Below are 20,018 nucleotides of genomic sequence, written 5' to 3'. Positions count from 1 at the left end.
AAAAAATCATATCTTTGGAATTTCAAGGGCCCAAGTCTAGGTAATTTAAAAAAAGACTTAATTTTTTTCCCCCAAGGGCAGATATAGCTACAGACTTTTTCTTTTTCAAACCTTTGTGCTGATTTTAGATTCTCACTCTGGCATCGGAGGCAATCCATTGTAGTCCAGAATTCCTCAGAAGCTTTTTAAAAAAAACCTGCTTTTGCAATCTCTGGATCCAAAACTGAAATGCAGCACTTACTACTCTGCCTAATGGAGGCACACATTTACAAAGGTGGCAGGTGACAGGTGGGACCAGAGGGCCAGGACATGGTGGACGTGCCTTTGCACACCCGCCTCCACCTGCCTGGATAAGTAGGCTCCTTCCTCAAGGCGGCACGCATGCTCTTCACTGACACTTTCCAATCTCCCCAGAAAATTACTAATTGTCTTTATTTCTCTGTTCCTATAGTATTTCCTGTTTACCTCTGATGTAGCACACAAATATTGTATTGTAGTGAGTTACACAGATCTATACCCCAGCCTCCCTGAAGGTAGAATCCATCCTATCTCATCTTTATAGGCTCATTCTAAACAGTATCTTGAAAGTGAGGGGCTTGGAAAACTATTTCTGAATGAGGGAATTATATACTAAGCATATGGGTAAATATATTAATGATATGAAGTGAACACCAGGCTTCAAGATGCAAGACATTCCACGTGTTTGGTCTTGGAAATCAGGACACATTGCACAGTCTGCGGCATGCTCTGGTTTATTCGGAGGCTTCTCTTACTTCTTGTGCATACTCAGAGGTGGGATGGCCCAAAGGTTGCTACATGACAAGGTTGGCTTTGAGGGTAGATGGCCACTAACGTTCCCCCTCTGAAGTCCCTTCCAGAATGAAAGTTGTTCACTCATAATGCTCTGCATCAAATTAAAAAAAATCAAATGTAAAAAGGTTTACTCTATTTGTTTAAAGTTGATAGTATCTCCTGCTGAAGGAGGAGTGGCAAAGTGAGCATGCTTGCCGCATATGGCATGGACGCATATGAGTAATCACAAGGGCGATGTGAAAACAGGTGTGCTGAGTCTTAAAACTTTTGTATCTTTTATTTCAGTATACCTGAAATACTTCCTAAGAAAATTATCATTTAAAAAAAATCAACATATAAGTAAGTTCTATGGGGCATTATTTATGATAGCAACATAGTAGAAACAATAGAAATAGCCAAAAATATAGAAAGCAAATGTGGTAAAAAATTATTATATATTATATAGTAGGACCCTCTGAAGTCATTAAAATAATATCGTAGAAGAATATTTAATGATATGCAAAATTCTCATGATGTACTGTTATATGTAAATGGCAGAATGAGAAACAAAGGTATATAATTGTCGTTTTTAAAAATAAAATTAGATGTCAATTATGTGTATGTATTATATGTATTATTTATACATATTCATAGAGAAGTACTGGCTAAATAGTTACAAGTGATGATTCCTCTGGATCTTGAAATTATAGGTCATTTAATAGAAGATATTTTATTATAAAAATTTGAACATAGTATTATAAAGAATATAGTAATGGACTCCTATGAACCCACCATCCAGTTTCAATTATTAACTCTTGATCAATCTAGTTTCATGAATATTCTCATGTAATCCCCCTTCCCCAACTGGGGTATTTTGAAGTAAACATAGGCATTGCGTCATTTTATTTGCAACATTTCATTATGCATCTCTACAAGATAGAGGGTCTTAGAAAACCAGCCACTCTACTACTATCAAATTAATGTAACTGTCAGTACTCTTTAACATCAATACTAAAGATTCAAATTTTCTCAGTAATTTCACATATAGATGAGTAGGTTTGGTGGATTCAAATCAAAAGCCGAACAAGTCTACAAATGACATTTGGTTGATCTGTCATGTGTGTGCACTCTATGGATTTCCAGCTCCTTGTCTCTGTCTTTCCCTTGCCAGTTATCTGCTGAAGAAACTGGGATGTTCATCCTGCAGAACTCCCATGGTCTGGATTTTCCCAGCTGCATCCCCATGGCATGCAGAGTATATTTCACCACCTCATGTATTTCCCGAAATGTGTAGTTACATCCAGATGTTTGCTCAGATTTGGGTTAAATTTTTAGCAAGAGTACTCCCACTGCTGATTATTCCCTCACTCTGATATTCCATTGGGGTTGGCCACGGCTGATAATCATCTCTCATCTTAGTTGGAATAATGATATAAGGAAAAACTTTCCCTCACCAACTATTTGATTGTCCTGATGTATATATAGGTGATACCTATATAGTATATATGTATAGTTTTGTATAGCAAAACTTGTATGATTGTCTTTCCTTTGTTCATGGTTTTTCAGACCTGTTCTCTAGGATTCTCCAAAGAAGACCCATGCATTTCCAATGTATTATTGTGAACACATGATTTAAATACATTTGGCATGTTTTTTTTAAAGAAGGATTTATTTATTTATCTTAGAGCACGGTTGTGAGTTGTGGGAGAGGGAGAGGGAGAGGGAGAGAGCATCTCCAGCGAACATCTCCAGCAGACTCCTCACAGAGCACAGAGTCTGGCATGGTGCTCCATCTCATGACCTTGAGATCATGACCTGAGATACAACTAAGGGTCAGATGCTCAACTGACTGAGCCACCCAGGGGTCCCATCATGTTTACTTTAAAAGAATAAGTCCTTGATACATTTAACTGCAATGAATTGTTCATTAAAAGGAAAAAAACTGATGAAACGTTTAATATAATCAAACAAGAGGCCATCAGACTGGGGTGGCTCCAATGCCTTGGAAGACTTCTAAGCAAACCAAACCCCCTGTGAGCTGGGGTCAATGCACTCATATCCCAGAAAATGAAACTTAGCAGTCACAAACAGCCAACTAGGCTTTGCCAAATAAGGCAACTGCGTAGGTCCAAACTCATCAAATAATTTCCTTGCTTTGCTTGTGTGTCTTCTCTGTAAAACCCTCTCCCCTAGTTCCTGTGGTAGAGCACTCATAATCACTTTTGATTTGACACTGCTCAAAGAAACTCTTGAAAAGTTTAACACACTACAGTTTATTTTTTGAGATATTGTAGTTATTATTTCCAGGATCGCTCAAACTTTCCTGTCATTTTTATGGTAAGTGCAGCTTTTTAAAAGTTGGCTTCTGAGTTTTTCTGACACGACCATGTTTTCAGGAAGAGATGAATGAGTGAAAGAACCATGGATAGATTTTGCAGAAGCTCAGAAAAGGGCATGATGGCACTGGTTTAGACTGGCGAAGGCAGCAGGGTGGGAGAGAAGCAGGTTGCCTAGAGAGATGTTCTTGGGGCACCCTGAGAGCACCCATCCTCAAGAAGCTATTTCCTAAATTCTGGTTCTTTAATAAGATCTTAAAGAAATTTATTCACATGTTCAGATGGTTAACCAAATGTGATTTAAGAGAAAATCCTGAACTCATGGGTTCTCTGCTCTGGGCCAGCTCTTCAGAAATAGAATCCAAGACACATTATCAGATCCCATAAATGCCTGCAGTTTAGACAAAGGCAGGATATATTTTCATTAACTTTTTAGGTGTCGTCAAACAAAGTAGAAACTTGGAAGTTGCACATGTTCCTTTATGAATTGTTGTCTAGGCAGCACCACTCAAGAGGAATCTGTGAAGAGCAATTCCTCCTGAACTAATTGTCACTGGTCTGCAATGACATACAGATTAGAATCGATAGAGCTTTCGTAGTGACCTGACAAAGTGAGCAATTTTATGTTCGGTTAATCTAAAATCTTTAAAGAACCCTAGGGGTTCTGTTACCTATTTTTAAAGTTTCATCTATAATAATATACTTTGGTTATATTTTCCAAAATGATCAGCGAGTGACAGACTGGGGAGACACAGGAGAAGACCTGGTTCTCGTGTCTCCCAATTGCATCAAAGTGGGGACTCTGAGTTCATTGTAAATGGTGACTTTAAATACTCATTTGGAAGTCATTTGGTAAGAAATCCTCACATAAAGAAGTTTTATGCTAGCAAATAATAGATGAAATGTAAAAGCAATTATCTTTGCAACGTAGCGTGCATTCCGTCATTGTTAAGTAGTTCCGTGCTTTCGATTACAAATGCGAAACTGTGGGAGAGGGAGATGCCACATACGTGATGTCCTGATTGTATCCATTCCACAAGTACAATTCAACCTGCTAGTTTTTAAATGCACGCACAGAAAATGCATCCATTAGCATAAATTATGTATGCAGATGAAAACGAGCACTCACTCTCCTTAATAGCCATTATAAATCTGACACACCCCTGCCTGAGTTTCCAAGAAATACATGTGGTAGAAACATAATTAATCAGGGTCCATTTTTTTTGTCAGCCTTCAGGAGTCAGAGAGAAGGAAAGCCATTGATTTTACTGCTTTTGAAAGGCTTTTGTTTGGTAAGTCACCCTTGTTAATAAAGTTGAAAGTGCATATTAACGGGATGGAAGCATGGCTGGCTCCAGAAGAAACCAGAAGATTGAATGGTGTGATGCTGGTAGAGAGCTGTCAGGCCTCCTGTGATGGGCAAATTCGCTTTGGGGAGTCTCTGTTTTACTTTGCCCCAATTTAGAATATGTTCAACAACACACAGATGGTGCAGGCTGAGGAAAGAGTGTGCCCATGACACATTCTGATTTCCTTACCCACCAGAGAGATTTCACTCTCCCTTAAATTAAATCTCATACAACTATTTGAAGGTCAACTATATCAGTGGAATTTAGCATGGTAATTTTTCAAAAGTTTGCAGGACAGTGTGTTCCTCCCTGGAAGGACCTAGCCCAGAACCCCCACTCAGTGGGGATAAGGTGGAGGTGGCCTTTCCCACGGAGAGCTTGGAGAACATCTCTCTTTTTTTCTTTTTTTAAAAGAGTTTATTTATTTATTCATGAGAGATACAGAGAGAGGCAGAGACATAAGCAGAAGGAGAAGCAGGCTCCCTGCGGGGAGCCCGATGCAGGACTCCATCTAGGACCCCTGAATCATGACCTAAACCAAAGGCAGACACTCAACAACTGAGCCACCCAGGTGCCCTTTACAAAGCATCTCTTAAATGGACACTGGATCCCCTGGTCAGAGCCCTGTGTTCTTCCCTGATTTAATTAGATTACATGATAGCAAAACAATTCACATATGTATTGAGTATTATGATAAAAACTCAACAGAGTGGCTTCATTCTGCATACTGTGGGAAAGTATAGGCTATTTAATATTCTATAATATTGGCATGATTTGCTGTTCATCTGGAAAAAAAAGAATTTCTATTTCATGTCTCATAAAAGATCAATTCCAAACATTGTAAAAACTTAAATGTAAAAGAATAACAGCAGCTGTTCTATAATCTAGATGTTAGAGAAACCATCTAGTTAATACAGAAAGCTTAATGTCTAAAGAAAAGTATAACCCTATTTGAAAATACAAAACAATTTTTTTTGCACAACAAAAGATAGAAACAAAAGCAATGGGGAGATGTTTGCAGTAAGAATAAGTGATCTATCAGTTAGTATGATTCCAGCTGCAAACCACAGGCTTCCCCTGCCCCTGTGTCTCTGTCTCTGTCAGTTTTCCATGAAGGAGGCAACACGTCTTCCATGGAAGGCCCCCATTCTAATAAACTTTCACTTATATCTTATTGGGCAAATTAGAACATAAGGCCACCTCCACCCCAACCCCTGGAAATTGGTAGTGAGATTTCCACAATGGGGTAATGAACTCCTACTAAGCCTTTTCCTGGGCCTGAGCAGTGCGCAGCTGATACTAAGAAATGCAGGGTTCTATCGTCAGAGAGGAGCAGGGTGAGTGGAGGACATAACTGCCAAGTCGGACAACCACAGTGTTTGCCAAAATAGATAAAGAGTAAATACTCTTAATACGAAATAGAGCTCCTTCAAATTGGCAAGTGAAAAAGTCCAATGGAAAATTGATCAAAGAAGATAAATGGGCAGAGAGAGAGAGAGAGAGAGAGAGAATAAAAAATGAGACATAGTGGAAAGAGAAAATTGCAACAGACTTCCTGGGAGGTAATTGCATTAAAATATAAAAAGTCCATTTAGCCTCTGACCTGATAATCTAACCTGGAGGTCAACAGCTGGGACATGGGTATATTAGGTATTAGGTAATAAAAAGAATACTTCAGATCTATATAGCTGGGAAGAAGTTAGGAGGTAGGGAGGAAAAGAAATAAACAAATTAAGAAAATCATTGAAAGGTGCAGGGAAACATAGGTCACCAATTCTTCATGTAGGGGTGAAAATTGGAACAGAGTTGCAATATCCAAGAAAGGCTCAGTTAGCTCGGAGATGGGAACCCTCCAGGATCCCACTCTTGGAGACATGTAGTCAAGGAGGATGTGCCAAAGTGTTTACTGCAACTGTTCTTAACAGCAGAAATTGGGAACAGCCTCAATGGGCAACAATAATAGAATGGATAAATTAATTTGTAGCATAATGTCTGAATATGCTGTTTTTATATGAATATTTTAATAAAAATAAAAATGAATACTTTAGAATTACATATAAGAACATCTATTAACTATAAAAGCATGTTGAGCAAATGAAGGCAAGCTGCAGAATATGTACAGTATGGTCGAGTTTAAAATTAAAAATCAAGGAGACAAATGCTATATACTGTTTATTTCTGTGAAGAGGGACCTGGATGACAAGGATCTGTACTAACTTCAAGATGGGGCTGGTACCACCAGGGAAGGACAGGGGGATGGACAATAGGATTATTGTCCAATAGGATTTCCATCAGAAATGCTTGCTTTAAAAAAAAATATGGGGAAAAAAGAAAAATCGTTGAAGCGTATCAAATCTGGGTATAGGTACTTGAGCATTTTATTCTGTGTCTTTTGAATGTTTGAAATATTTTCTAATAAAAATATTTTTTATTTTTTTATTTTTATTTTTTTATAAATTAATTTTTATTGGTGTTCAATTTACCAATATACAGAAAAACACCCAGTGCTCATCCTGTCAAGTGTCCGCCTCACTGCTAAAAATATTTTTTAAAGACTGAGTTTAGTTTACTTGGCTTCTGTACTAAACCATGAGATCGGGGTTCCCTTTACCACCCAATTACCCACTTTTACTTTAAAAGTACATGTCTTAAAAAATAAAAGCACATATCTTTATTAAAAGACCAAGCAGCAAAGCCAATATGCAGACAGAAATTGAACTGAATACTAATCAATTAATTCCTCTCTAGGCACCGCTTCATTTGGAAGCAAGTTCTCTGGATCATCTGAAACACAATTCAGTCTCAGGACATGAAAAATTCCGGATCATTTCTTAATCAGATACCCAGATTTACATGATGGTCCCCACATTTACTAACTGAATGATCATTAAAGAAATTAGTTCACAAATGGAACCTACTCCCCTGAAGCTTAATGGGATTTCGGGTAACCTGGTTGCTGTTGTGAAGACGAATGAAAACGTGGGTCCAATGCCCAGCACAGCACTTGAGTGGTTGGCATCAGACATACTGGCAAATAGAAGAATAGCTAATATTCACTGAGGTCTTAACTATATCCTGCTTCTTTGTGTGTACTTCATCTCCTCAATAGCCCTGGAAGGGAGAGCTATTTATGATGCTCTTTCTTTTCCCAGGTGATTACAGAACTTGCCAATGGCTAGTTAGCATCTGAAACCCAAAATCAAGTTTGTCTGACACCAAATTCTTCGTGCATAGCCACCAAACTAAGGGATGAGTAAGCAGTATATGTTGACATGCAGCTGGGAGAAGTCGGAAAAACTTGTGCATCTGACCTGGATCTCAGTGACCCACGTTAACCTGGAGAGCACAGAATACAATCTTAGTACCATCCCACTCCTATCGGATGTTGAACCAACCCTGGCTTCTGCATCCTATTTCTTAAGGAGAGAGCTAAGCTTTCAAAAGTTCAAAGCCACACACAAATAAGGAGCTAGTCCATGATCCTCCAGGCTTCCCCCGTGAGGGTGGGTATTGGAGGGTGGGAGGCAGAAAACTACCGGGGAGTCTCACCAGAGGATTGTCGCTCCTGCTTCACAGGACCTCTTACCTGGGAGCGCTGGATGGCATCCTTTGTGGCTGCTGTTCCTCTCCACTCCTCTGTCCTAGCAGTCACCCTGCTTCCTGCTGACCTGGTCTGAGAGTGGAGGGCTGCTCAATGGGGCTGCAGGTCACCCTGGCTTCTGCGGGGCATCTCCTGCCCATGAGACTGCTGGTGCGTTGTGTCTCTGCTTCCCCACACCTTTTTCTGAGGCTGTTTGTCTTCTCTCACAGCTATTACAGTTCTCTCATTGAGCTCTAATAGGAACTTCCCAAAACAAGAGAGCAAAACACATATTGAGTCTAATGTACGTGTAGTCTTAACTTTTAGTGTTACCTGCTGGAATCACAGCTCCCTCCTCCTCTTCCTCTTCCTCTTTTTCTTCTTCCTTTACCTCTGTAGTCCTAAAAATTTCAAACATACACAAAAGTGCTAAGAAGAGTATAACCAGCCCTCGTGAAGAACTCATCCAGTGGCTTTAAACATCTTGCCAGACTGTTTCATTTGTTTCCATTCTGTTTCCTTCCACTGCCTTTAGCCTCCAGGGCCTATCCTCTATGTGTTTCTTCAAAAGCACTCCCTAACTTCCAGCTCTTTGCTCTGTGTCCAAAGAGACTTTGCTTAGTCTGTATCAAAGATGCCTTTCTTTCCACCTTCCAACTGGGTTTGGCAAATGAGGAGCATTAGCAAGAGATTGGAAGAAGGGAGAAAAGTGAAGTTGGAAATTTATCTCCCTAGGTGCATTTGCTGGATCCCAGGGGGTTGACTACATCCCTTCAGCAAAGTTACAGGTCCTGTAAGGTGGCCTTCCCCATACACAGCTCTTTCTGGATTCACCAAATTAGCCAGTTTGTGTGTCATCTTTTCCTACTGGGATTCTGACTGGCCCACCCCTACCCTCAACAGCTGAGCCTATTTTCATTACCATGCATCCATCCATATATTAGTCCCTTCTGGTTGCTATCACAAAAATATCATAGACTGAGTGGTTTATAAACATCATAAATCTATTTCTTACATTCGGAAGGCTAGGAAGTCCAAAATCCAAGTGTTGGTGGATTTGGCACCTGATGAGATATATGGGTGACTTCTCACTGTGTCTTAACATGGCAGAGGGAGCAGGGGAGCTCTGTGGGGTCTCTTTTATAACGCATGAATCCCATTTGCCCTCATGACCTAATCACCCCCAAAGGCTCCACTTCCAAATACCATCCCACTGGGCATTATTAGGTTTCAATACATGGCTTTTGGAGGTGAAATAAACATTCAGTCTGTAATACCCCCATCTCAATTAATAGTTACTAACCACATACTCTACTAATACTAAAACTAAACACTGACCCTAGACCCATTCTCTGGCATCCCTCACACCCTATAAGAACAGGCTAACCTCTCTTCTTGCATTCCTGTTGTCAATGACATCATTCAGAATTCCATGATCTTACCTCCTCCAGCCAGAGTTATAGTTTTAAAATGTAGTTCTGACCATCAAAGGCTCTAATAGGTTTTGATAAGGTTTTGATAGTTCTCTGAGGTCTGAAGAATTAAGAAAGGTGCATCATCTACACATGTACGTATACTAAGACAAGCCCTTTTATGTACTCTAACCAATACCTACTGTGAAATTTGAGAAAAAATTATTTATGCATATGCTCATTTTAACCTAAATATGAGTAGGATAGATTATCAGTGTTTATACCAGATAAAGGGAGAGATTAATGTGGGAGGGAAAAAAAAGCATAAAACAGAGGGAATGAGCAAGGTCAAAAGTTAGATCTTTCATAGATGAAGTCTTAAATGTGGAAGATAAAGCTATAAAACTTTTAGAGGAAACTACGGAATATGCTTATGACTTTGGCATGTGGGGGGAATACTTAAACAAGACACATACGGCATACTCCAGAGAACAAGATTGATAAATTTCACTGCATTAAATTAAGAATTTATGTTTAAACAAAAGGCCCATAAATAAAGTGAAGAGATAATGCACAATATCCTGAGTATATAAATAATTTTAACTGATGAATTAGGAAAAGAAAATGACTCAATAGAAAAACTGGCACAATTCTCGAACAGGCATCACATAAAAGAAGAAATGAATGAACAACAAATCATATGAAAAGATGTCCGATAGTATTTGTACTCCAGAAAAAGCAATGCAAAACTGTGATATCTCATTTCCCACCCATCACGTTGGCAAAAATACTTACACGTGTAAGATCAAATGTTGACAAAGGTATGGAAAATAACTCATAACTGTGCTGGAGGAAGTGTAAATTGGTGTAACATAATTCAAATACAATTTGGCATCCTGTTTCCATTTCTAGTTGTTCAGTTAGACAATTAGAAAGTTGCTCTTAGAAATGGGCATCAGGACTCAAGAATCAGAATGTTCATAGCTTAGTGAAAAAAAACCTGAGGAAAATCCATATATATTTTATAAATAGACTGGATAAATATATTGTGGAGTATTTGAACAACAGAAAATATGATACAGCAATAAACATATAAACCACAGTTAGGGAGAGGAATAAGGATGACTCTTGGTCTTGGTCAATTAAAGGTAGTCATAAACCAATGCATAGACTATACATCTATTTACAAAGAGTTGGTTTTAAAGTAGAAAAACTAGGGCAGCCCAGGTGGCTCAGCAGTTTAGCGCCGCCTTCAGCCTGGGCTGTGATCCTGGAGACTAGGGATCGAGTCCCGCTTCGGGCTTCCTGCACAGAGCCTGCTTCTCCCTCTGCCTGTGTCTCTACCTTTCTCTCTCTCTCTCTCTCATAAATAAATTAAATCTTTAAAAAAATAAAAACATAAAGTAGAAAAACTAAATCATGTATTGTTTAGGAATGCATATATGTGGTAAATGGAGTCAGATTTCATGTCCCTGGATGGCTGTTGGTCCCCACCAGGGCAGCCTGGTAAGGTGGTGGGCAGTCGGGCAGCATGGTGCCTGAGCCTAGTCTGAGAGTTAATGGGGTTCATTCTGATATGGATATGCTGTGTATATGTTTGTTATTCTAGTTATTCTTTTCCAGTTATTCTTCTGCTGTTTCTATTTCTTCACTGATATTCACTGTATATCTTATTATCTGTATATCTTCACTATATATCTTATTCTAGTTATTTCCTATTATTCTTTTGCTATTACAACTAACTTCTTTCTTTGTTTCTCCCTCTCTTCCTTCCTACCTTCTTTCATTCCTTCCTTCCTTATTTCCTTCCTTTCCTATTTTCACCAGTAGAATTCAGTGGACTAAGAGAATCTAAAAAAAAAAAAAAAAGCATGACTAGGTCCTACATTTCATCTACCACTCTCTCTGAAATCATCACCTTTAAGGCCATATCCAGAGTGAAACAATAAAAACTCTCTGTGGAAAATGAGTAAATAAAAAGATGCGATATAAGTATTATAACCTGGAAAAAGAAAGACACTGAAAGTTTAAGAAAACCAGAAATCTAAGAATTTAGAAGTTAAGTATAGAGAGACCAAACAGAGCAAAAGAAATATCAATCTGCACTTTGAAAGGCAAAATAAAAAAAATTTAAGACTTATTAACAATCAATAGAAACATTAAAACAATCATAATAAATCAATGTACTAGCTCAGAATTTACTGTGATCGAATTAGGTTGAAATTCAGCCACAGAAGAGCGACTAATAAGAATGAAAAGAAGATAAATAATTAAAAGGCCACTTATAAAGCAGATTAACAAATCAAAACTATGAGAGCTGGAAGGTCACTCATTCTTCATACTGTTCATTTGGATCTTTTTGTGTGCCAGGAAAAGTGCTTGCTACTAGCAATTAGAGCCCAGACATTAAACCACGGAAAAATCATGTCCTTGTTAAATTATTCAAGAGTAAATAATAAGATATAAAATATTTAAGGAATAAATAGACACAAATTTTAAATGATTGTAAAAATGAGAGATATAAAGGAGGTTGAAATCCTGAAAGCATAAAAGTTTATTATGAGAGAAAACCAGTGAAGGCACCTTCAAAACAGCGTATGAGTCCCATGCTGAGAAGCTGGGGGGCTCAGTGGTGAGTGGTCCAGGCTCTGCCCTCCCTTCCAGGATGCAGCCCCTGCTCCACACACCTGCCTTCTGCTGTCTCCATCTGTCAAATGGGAATAATGAAGGCTCCTGGGGTTGGGGGTTTTGTGAGAATCCAAAGAGATCATGAATGTAAGCAATTTGCACAGAGCTCGAATGAGGTTAGTGCTCGACAACAACTAACTGCCCCTAAAATGAGCCCAAAGTGCTGAATTTGGAAACTATAGGACTCAGGAAAGAGAAAGAGTCCATAGGGAAGCAGCCAAGACTTCAATTTTTTTCTCAGTCATGTCTGTGGCTAAGCTGACCTAGGACTGGGTGGGAGTACTGGGGGGCAAAGAGCTGACCCCGGTGGGAGGGTCATAACCTCTGACCTCTTGTTCTTGCCTTTAAGCTTTTCCAGGTTGGGGCCTCTGGCGTCTTCTAGGGACTCTGAGCTACTCAGAGTTGGGCCTACCCCTGCCCAGTGTCCCCACAACCCACACTCCCGTAATGGCAGTCAGCCCTATTTAGATCCCCAATCCCCCAACCCCTCAAGCCCGCAAAGAGTCTCTTTAGTTTCCTTCAGGGCCACCTCTGTAGGATGTAGGAAAGAATACGAGCTCTGACAACTGAACTCATGACCAGGTCCCCATGGCGTCTTAGCCACTCACGCCAACATTTAGAAGTGTTCCTCCAAATGTCCTGCTCAGGGTCAGCCCGCTTATCTCACCATTTAATCAAGGTGGCTGGTGCACTTAAGAGGGCACACTATAAAACCACCACTTGTACTACAAAGCCATCAGAGACAAATGAAAACAATCTGTCTGGGTTCGGGGATTTTTTTCTGTTTCTCCTAAACTTTGCTTTCAGCTTTATAATCTCACAGAGAGAGGGGTGGGGAAGGAATTTTATTTTAGGATGCGAATAATCCTGGATGATTTGCACACTGGCATTTGTATATTGCATGGAAATATGTTAAAAGTGAAAAAAAGAGAGAGCAAATTGGCAATGGCCTGTATCAAATCATGGAGGAGAATAACTTTCAGGGATTGCTAAGTCGGAAAGTAATATCTTAAGTGATCTTACAGCCAGGAATATTGGCAATGTCAAGAGTGTTCCATTTTATCCTCCAGCGGGAGCAACATTTGCAAGCAAATTTGGCAGGGTAAAAGATCCTAAAGTGCATTCTTAACTCTCTACATTTTCTTTCATGTAAACTGCCAATAAAGAAAATTAAAGAACTGAACTAGGTACAGAGGGACAAAGAATGCTGGTTTGCTGTCTACTCAGCCCTGGAGAAAATTAAGAAGGCAGTTGTGTGCATTGGCATTACACTAGAGGATTTCTTTCTTTTTTTTCTTTCTTTCTTTCTTTCTTTCTTTCTTTCTTTCTTTCTTTCTTTCTTCTTTCTTTCTTTCTTTCCTTTCTCTCTTTCTCTTTCTGTCAATGTCAAAATTCTCCATAGAAAATCTATGAACTATACCCAAAACAGCAGAAATAATCCCAGAATGGAGACTGCACACTCTCAACTTGGAGCTGGAATTTTTTTTTTAAATCTATTGAGCCTGGTAAAAACATGGCAATCTGAGCCAACATACGCACACATATATTCTTCTCACACATTCTTCTTAAAATGACCATAGATGAGGAAAGGTTTGTACAATCATTGGAATTCCAGAAACTTCAAAACCTTTTTACAAACAGTGAAGTTAAGATGACACTGGGGAAAGATAATGCATAGAATTTCAAGAGAGGTAATTTAGTCCACCTGGCTAAAGCCTCTCCCTTCCAAATTTCCATTGAAATGACCAAAGAAATATGAAAATAGGAGGGGAAAATCAGTCTAAGCACTTAAAAGGGGGAAAATGTCATGCATGTGCCAGAAACTGTGGGGAAATTCCATGGGGTATGCACACAGAGGATTGGGTTGAGAGGAGAAGCAACCATCTCACCACCTGTGCAGTGTGGAGTTCACAGCACCTTGGACTGGGAACGACGGGGCCAGTCGGCCACAGGGAGATGAAGGAGTATCTTCCACGCCTCAAAGAAATGCTGGGTGCTGACAAGAAGCAGGTTATTCAGAGCTGGGCTTCTTGTTTACAGAAAGCACAGACAGCAGACTAGGAGCAGCCATCGTGATCTCTAGAAGGAATGTTCACTCCTACTTCGTGCCATGTGTTAAGTTGTGTAACCAGCCTCAACCTCACTGAACTTGGGGACCAGAGTCCTCGGCTTTGGGGGACCTGTAAGTGTCCTGGGAAGTTGCCAGGGTCTTTGAAGGGCCTGGTGGGTAGTCACTGAACAAAGTGTTGGCTGCTGTCAGAGAGACACCTGTTGAAAAGGTAATGCCTCAGGGCTCACACCAGGCTTGGGTTGCTGGCAATCTGTATGAGTGACCCACTTTCTACGGTTAGTGTGCCCCTTGTCCAGACCCTGCTGGCTCCTCTTGCCTCTGGGCTCTCTCCCATCCACCAAGGGCAGGGTGTGTGTGTGCTCTGGTGTGTAGAGGGTGCGGGCAAAGGACAGAGATTTGCCCTTCCTGTATGATCCTGCTTTTCCTAAAATCTTTGTCTCATCCTTCATTCTTTCCCTTGTCTCCCACGACCTGTGTTTTGTATATCAAAGCCAGATAGCAGGTGCTTTTATCTCTTTCTTTCTGCTGTCACATTGTCGTTCAGAAATAATAAGTGGAGAATAATCCAGCGCTTGCATAGGAACAGTTGAGAGCGAAACATAAAGATGGAGCGAATACTGGCAGGCCAGGGACACGTGTCAACATTTCAGAGACAATCAGTTCTGCCGCAAACTTGATCTATTTCATCACTTACGTTGCTCTTTGTAGGTTTGAAAGCAGTTCCAATCCTATCTATATCTAGGTCTCCCGAGAAATAGAGGCAATAGCCAATTACTTAGAATAAATCTCTTAATTATATATATGAATATATATGATAGTTACTATGTATTATTATTAATTACACAATGTATATAATAATTATCTTCTCTCCTGGGTCTCCAGCTTGACAATTGAAGATTTTAGGGTTGCTCAGCTTCATAATATATTGTATATATGAAAAATATTAGATAAATATATTACTTATGTAATATAACAATATAAAATACTATTATACTATATTATATATGAATATTATATGACATTTACTTAATATGTTATACATTATATATAATAGACTTATTATATGTGTGTATATAGGTATATGTAGTATATATACACATCATAAAGAGATTATAGAGGCTGAGAAGTCCCAAGACCTGCTGGAGATGCAGGAGGAAAAGACAGTGTAATTCCAGTTCAGGGAAAAAGGCCTGAGAACTAGGAGGCTTGCTGATTGATATAAGTTCTACCCTGAGCTTGAGTGTGAAGGCAGGGAAGACTGATGTCCAAGCTCGAAGTCAGTCAAGGAGAGAGTTTTTCTTTACTTGTGGTAGAGCCTTTTTGTTCTGTTCAGGTCTTCAACTGATTGAATGGGGCCCACCCTCATTGGAGAGAGTGTTCTCCTTTACTCAGTCTAGTGACTCAGATGCTAATCTGAAGTACACTCACAGACACACCCAGAATAATGTTGGCCCAAATGTCTGGGCACCTGGTGACCTACTCAAGTTGACACACAAAATTAACATCACACTGATCGTGTGTCAATGAAATGAAATATTATTGGTCTCTGCCAATGGAACACTTGCCATAATAAGACCAGCCAGAAAGAGGTCTCACCCTTTTTCCTCTTGCTATTCCTACAGTTGTGTTATTCCATGCAAGGTTTTGAATGATGCTGCCAAGAGAGAGAAGCCAAATCGGCATCCTAACGGTGTGGATCAGGGTCTCTGACTCAGGTCACATTAGTAGAATCTTTGTATGGGTCAGTTTTACAGTTTCTGATAAAATGAAAGATTATCAGCCAAAATTCATTGGTGAGTACAGGCATGTGCTACAAGTGTCCCCCTGTTCCAGGTAAGTAAAGGAAGAGAAATAAAGTCAACCACTGGCCCTGGGGCAAGTGTGCTGCTAGCATGGCTGCCCATTGGAATCACAGACTGGGGTGGAATAATATCCTGACCTGGAAGGTAAAGAATAAAATACTCCAGTACAATTATTCTCAACCAGGGGCAGCTTGGTCCCCAGGGGATATTTGGAAATATTTGGAGATATTTTGGGGTTGTCGTAACTAGGGTGATGCTACTGGAATCTGGAGGGTAGAGGCCAGGGATATTGCAAAACGTCTTAAAATGCACATGACATTCCCCTCCACCAACAAAGACGCTCATCGTTCAAGTTTGAGAAACTGGTCTTCCAAGAAAAATGTTCTTCATCCTTTATCGCTGCCAAGATGGCATCTCTCTCAAGGCATCCCCCTCCTCACCCTAATACTTGTTTGGCTGTAAGGACACATGCCTTGCTCTGTTTCCTGAAACGCTTGAGCCTGTTCATGGCCTGGCACTTTGCCCCGCTCTTCCTTCTCCCTCATGGGTTTGTTCAGCTAGGTTTTCCTTCATCCTTCTGGTCTCCACAAAATGCTGTGTGCTTAGAAAGGCTTTTCTCAACCACCCATTCTAAAGTAGAATCCCTTCTCCAAGGTGTTCTGTGAGACTTAGCACATTTCCTCACCAATGCCAGCTTTCACTGGTAACCTTTAGAATGTAGAGTTCCACAAGAGCAAGACCTCATAGTTGTTATCACTCCTTCAAAGACTGTCTGGTACCAGAGAACAAGTAGCCTCTGAATTAATGACATCTCCCGAGTATTTTCTGGTCATGGGAGCTGGGACCATTCCCATGTGATACAGGCTCTTATTAGAGGAAAGGTCAAGATGTTTTTTAGTCTGAGAATTTATAATGATAAACTCTCTAACTATGTATAAATATTCTCATAATTAAGAAAAGTATGTGATCAAATAGGCCCATTGCTCTTCTTTGATCACTCTGAATTTCTTATCTGGGTTAAAATGGTCTCTCATAGTTTTCATAGCTATGTTATTTATTTAAAGCATTTCTTTTTCAATATAAACTTCAAGATGATTAATCCAAACTGAAGGGGTTCTGTATGAAACTTGATTAAATTCATACAAGAATTTTATCCAGTGAATAAGAACACAATCTATATTCCTCCTCAGGGTTCCCAAAACCCCATGTGACTGGCTGCCCATCCTTTCTGTTCTCATGGGGTTTGAACTCCCCTGGATGTTGGTTTCCCAATAGCTCATGCTTCCTACCAGCCTTCACACTTTACCGTCCCTCTGCCCAGAGAAGTCTCCTGCAGTCCTGCGTCTGTGTACACCTCGTCATCACTCACGTTTCATTGGAAATATCACTGCAGGGAGAAGATCCCTTCCTGCCCCAGACTGGGAGAGACCTCACTCCACACATCTACTCTGCATCTATCGACCCTCCGTTAACTTTCATTGCACCTAATCCCTATCTAAAATTACTCTGTCGTTGGTTTATCTGTTTGCTGCTTGCTTCCTCTCAGTAGGATATAGGCATCAAACAGAGAGGACCCCTTTTCCTGACTAGTTCACTACATGGTCCAGGCGCTCAGATAAAGACCCCAGATTAGCAGGAACCCAAACATTTGTGTCCATGGAATGAGTAAATAAAAGCATAAATGGGAACTCAGCCAATATACTCTAAAGATACAAAGTAAAACTTCAGAAATTCTGTACTTTTTCTTAATTAAAAAGGACATTCAGAAGACATTGTATCTCTGAAAATGAACCCCTTTTTTCTGCACACGCTCTGCCTCCCCATCTCCGTGGCACTGATACTGTCTAGGTAATGCACTCTCCAATCCTCCAGAAGAATGCTTTGTGATGAAGGAATGTCTTAGCTCTGTGCCATCCAGTGTAGTAGCTACCGGCCCTACATGGTTTGTGAGCACTTGAAATGAGGCTAGTGTGACTGAAGAATTGAATTTAAAATTTTATTTTATTTAAATTTAAATAACTATATGTGGCTAATGGCTACTATGCTGGATAATTCATTTTCATTCCAAAAGTTAATATGGATGTACTTTATTTTCTTTATCTTTGACCTATTTTATTTTTTTTAGGTAACAATAAACATTACGATGCTATGTGTTCAAACTTACTCTGTATGTCTCCTATGGTAATGTCTTAGATTTATTGAAATGGAAATCTATTTTTAAATCTATTGATTTAAAAAATCTAATATTGATTTTTAAAATGAGGAACATAATAAGATCTGCAAGCTAATGCCATTTATGTAAATTAATTACAGGCACCATCATATGTAATTAATCTAATATTTTATAAGGATATATAGTGTCTTTGATAAACATACACATATCTTAGAGATGTGTAGTGTCTTTGATACATACCTGTTTATATATCTTTGATACACAACAAACATGTAGATGACAGTGTATGCAAAACTGGTCTTTCCATCTCTTAAATATTTTATCTCTTACTCATTTTCCTTGTCTAACCACAAGGGGCTGAAGTTCCAAACCAGTGTTAAATAATGATGGTAAGAGATATTTGTATTAAAAAGGAATATGCACCAGAGAAATTAGTCAAACACATTAGCTTGTATGTCTTTAGGAGTGAGGAACTGGCACCAGAAGTTAAGAGGAAGATCAGAGGCACCAGTGTGGCTCAGTGGTTGAGCATCCGCCTTCAGCTCAGGGTGTGATCCCAGGATCCTGGGATCGAGTCCTGCATCAGGCTTCCCACAGGGAGCCTGCTTCTCCCTCTACCTACATCTCAGCTTCTCTCTGTGTGTTTCTCATGAATAAATAAATAAAATCTTAAAAAAAAAAAACAGAAAAAGAAAAGAGGAAGATTAGAGTCACCATGCTCAGACTGATGACAATGTGTCATGAACTGAGGAGTCTGGTTAACTCAGTTCTCTGTGCCTTGGATCCAAATATCACATTATCACCTCATTGCTATGGACTGAATTGTGTCCCTTCAAAATTCATATGTTGAAGTGCTAATCCCCGATGTGACTGTATCTAGAGATATAATTAGGGTTAAACAAGGTCATAAGGGTAGGGCCCTAATCTAAGAGAACTGTGTCCTTGCAAGAAGAGGAAGAGAGCTCTCTCTCTCTCTCTCTCTCTCTCTCTCCCTCTGCCAACTGAGGACATAGTGAGAAGGTGGCCATATGCAAGCCAGGAAGATGACTCTCACCAGAACCCAACCACATTGGCACTTCCATCTTAGATTTCAGGTCTCCAAAACTGTGAGAAAATAAATCTCTGTTGTTTCAGCCCCTAAGTCTACAGTATTTTATTATGACTAAGACAATCATATTCTTATTCCATGAAAATTTGGCATTTCAAAAGTTTAAATTACTCAGTAACTAATCTTTGGACAGTTGACTACACATTTTTATAAAAAAAAAAAAACACAAAGTTTTCTTCTACTACATATTTTAAACCAAATTCCAAATGGATTAAAGTTTGAAATGTGGGATACCTGTGTGGCTCAGTGGTTGAACATCTGACTTTTGCTCAGGATGTGATCCCAAGTCCTGGGATCGAGTCCTACATTGGGCTTCCTGCAGGGAGCATGCTTCTTGCTCTGCCTATGTCTCTGCCTCTCTCTCTCTCTCTCTGTGTCTCTCATGAAAAAAATAAAATCTTAAAAAAAAGTTTAAAGACTGAAATGTAAAAAAAAAAAAGTAATGGAGGAATATTCTAAATAAGATATTATCGCTTGGAATTCAAAGTTTATTAAAAGAAAATGAAACCATGGTACAGTAGATTTAATTTTATGAAGATAGCAAACTTTTATTTAAAAACATATATTTATTGGGAGGGGGCAGCAGGAGAGGGAGGGAGAGTCTTAAGCGGGCTCCATGCTGAGCATGGAGCCTGACACGGGGCTCAATCTCTCAGCTCTGAGATCATGACCTGAGCCAAAATGGAGAGTCAGATGCTTAACTGACT

Source organism: Vulpes vulpes, chromosome 14 (genome assembly GCF_048418805.1).
Source record: "Vulpes vulpes isolate BD-2025 chromosome 14, VulVul3, whole genome shotgun sequence".
NCBI classification, from domain to species: Eukaryota; Metazoa; Chordata; class Mammalia; order Carnivora; family Canidae; genus Vulpes; species Vulpes vulpes.
This window is presented reverse-complemented; position numbering follows the sequence as displayed.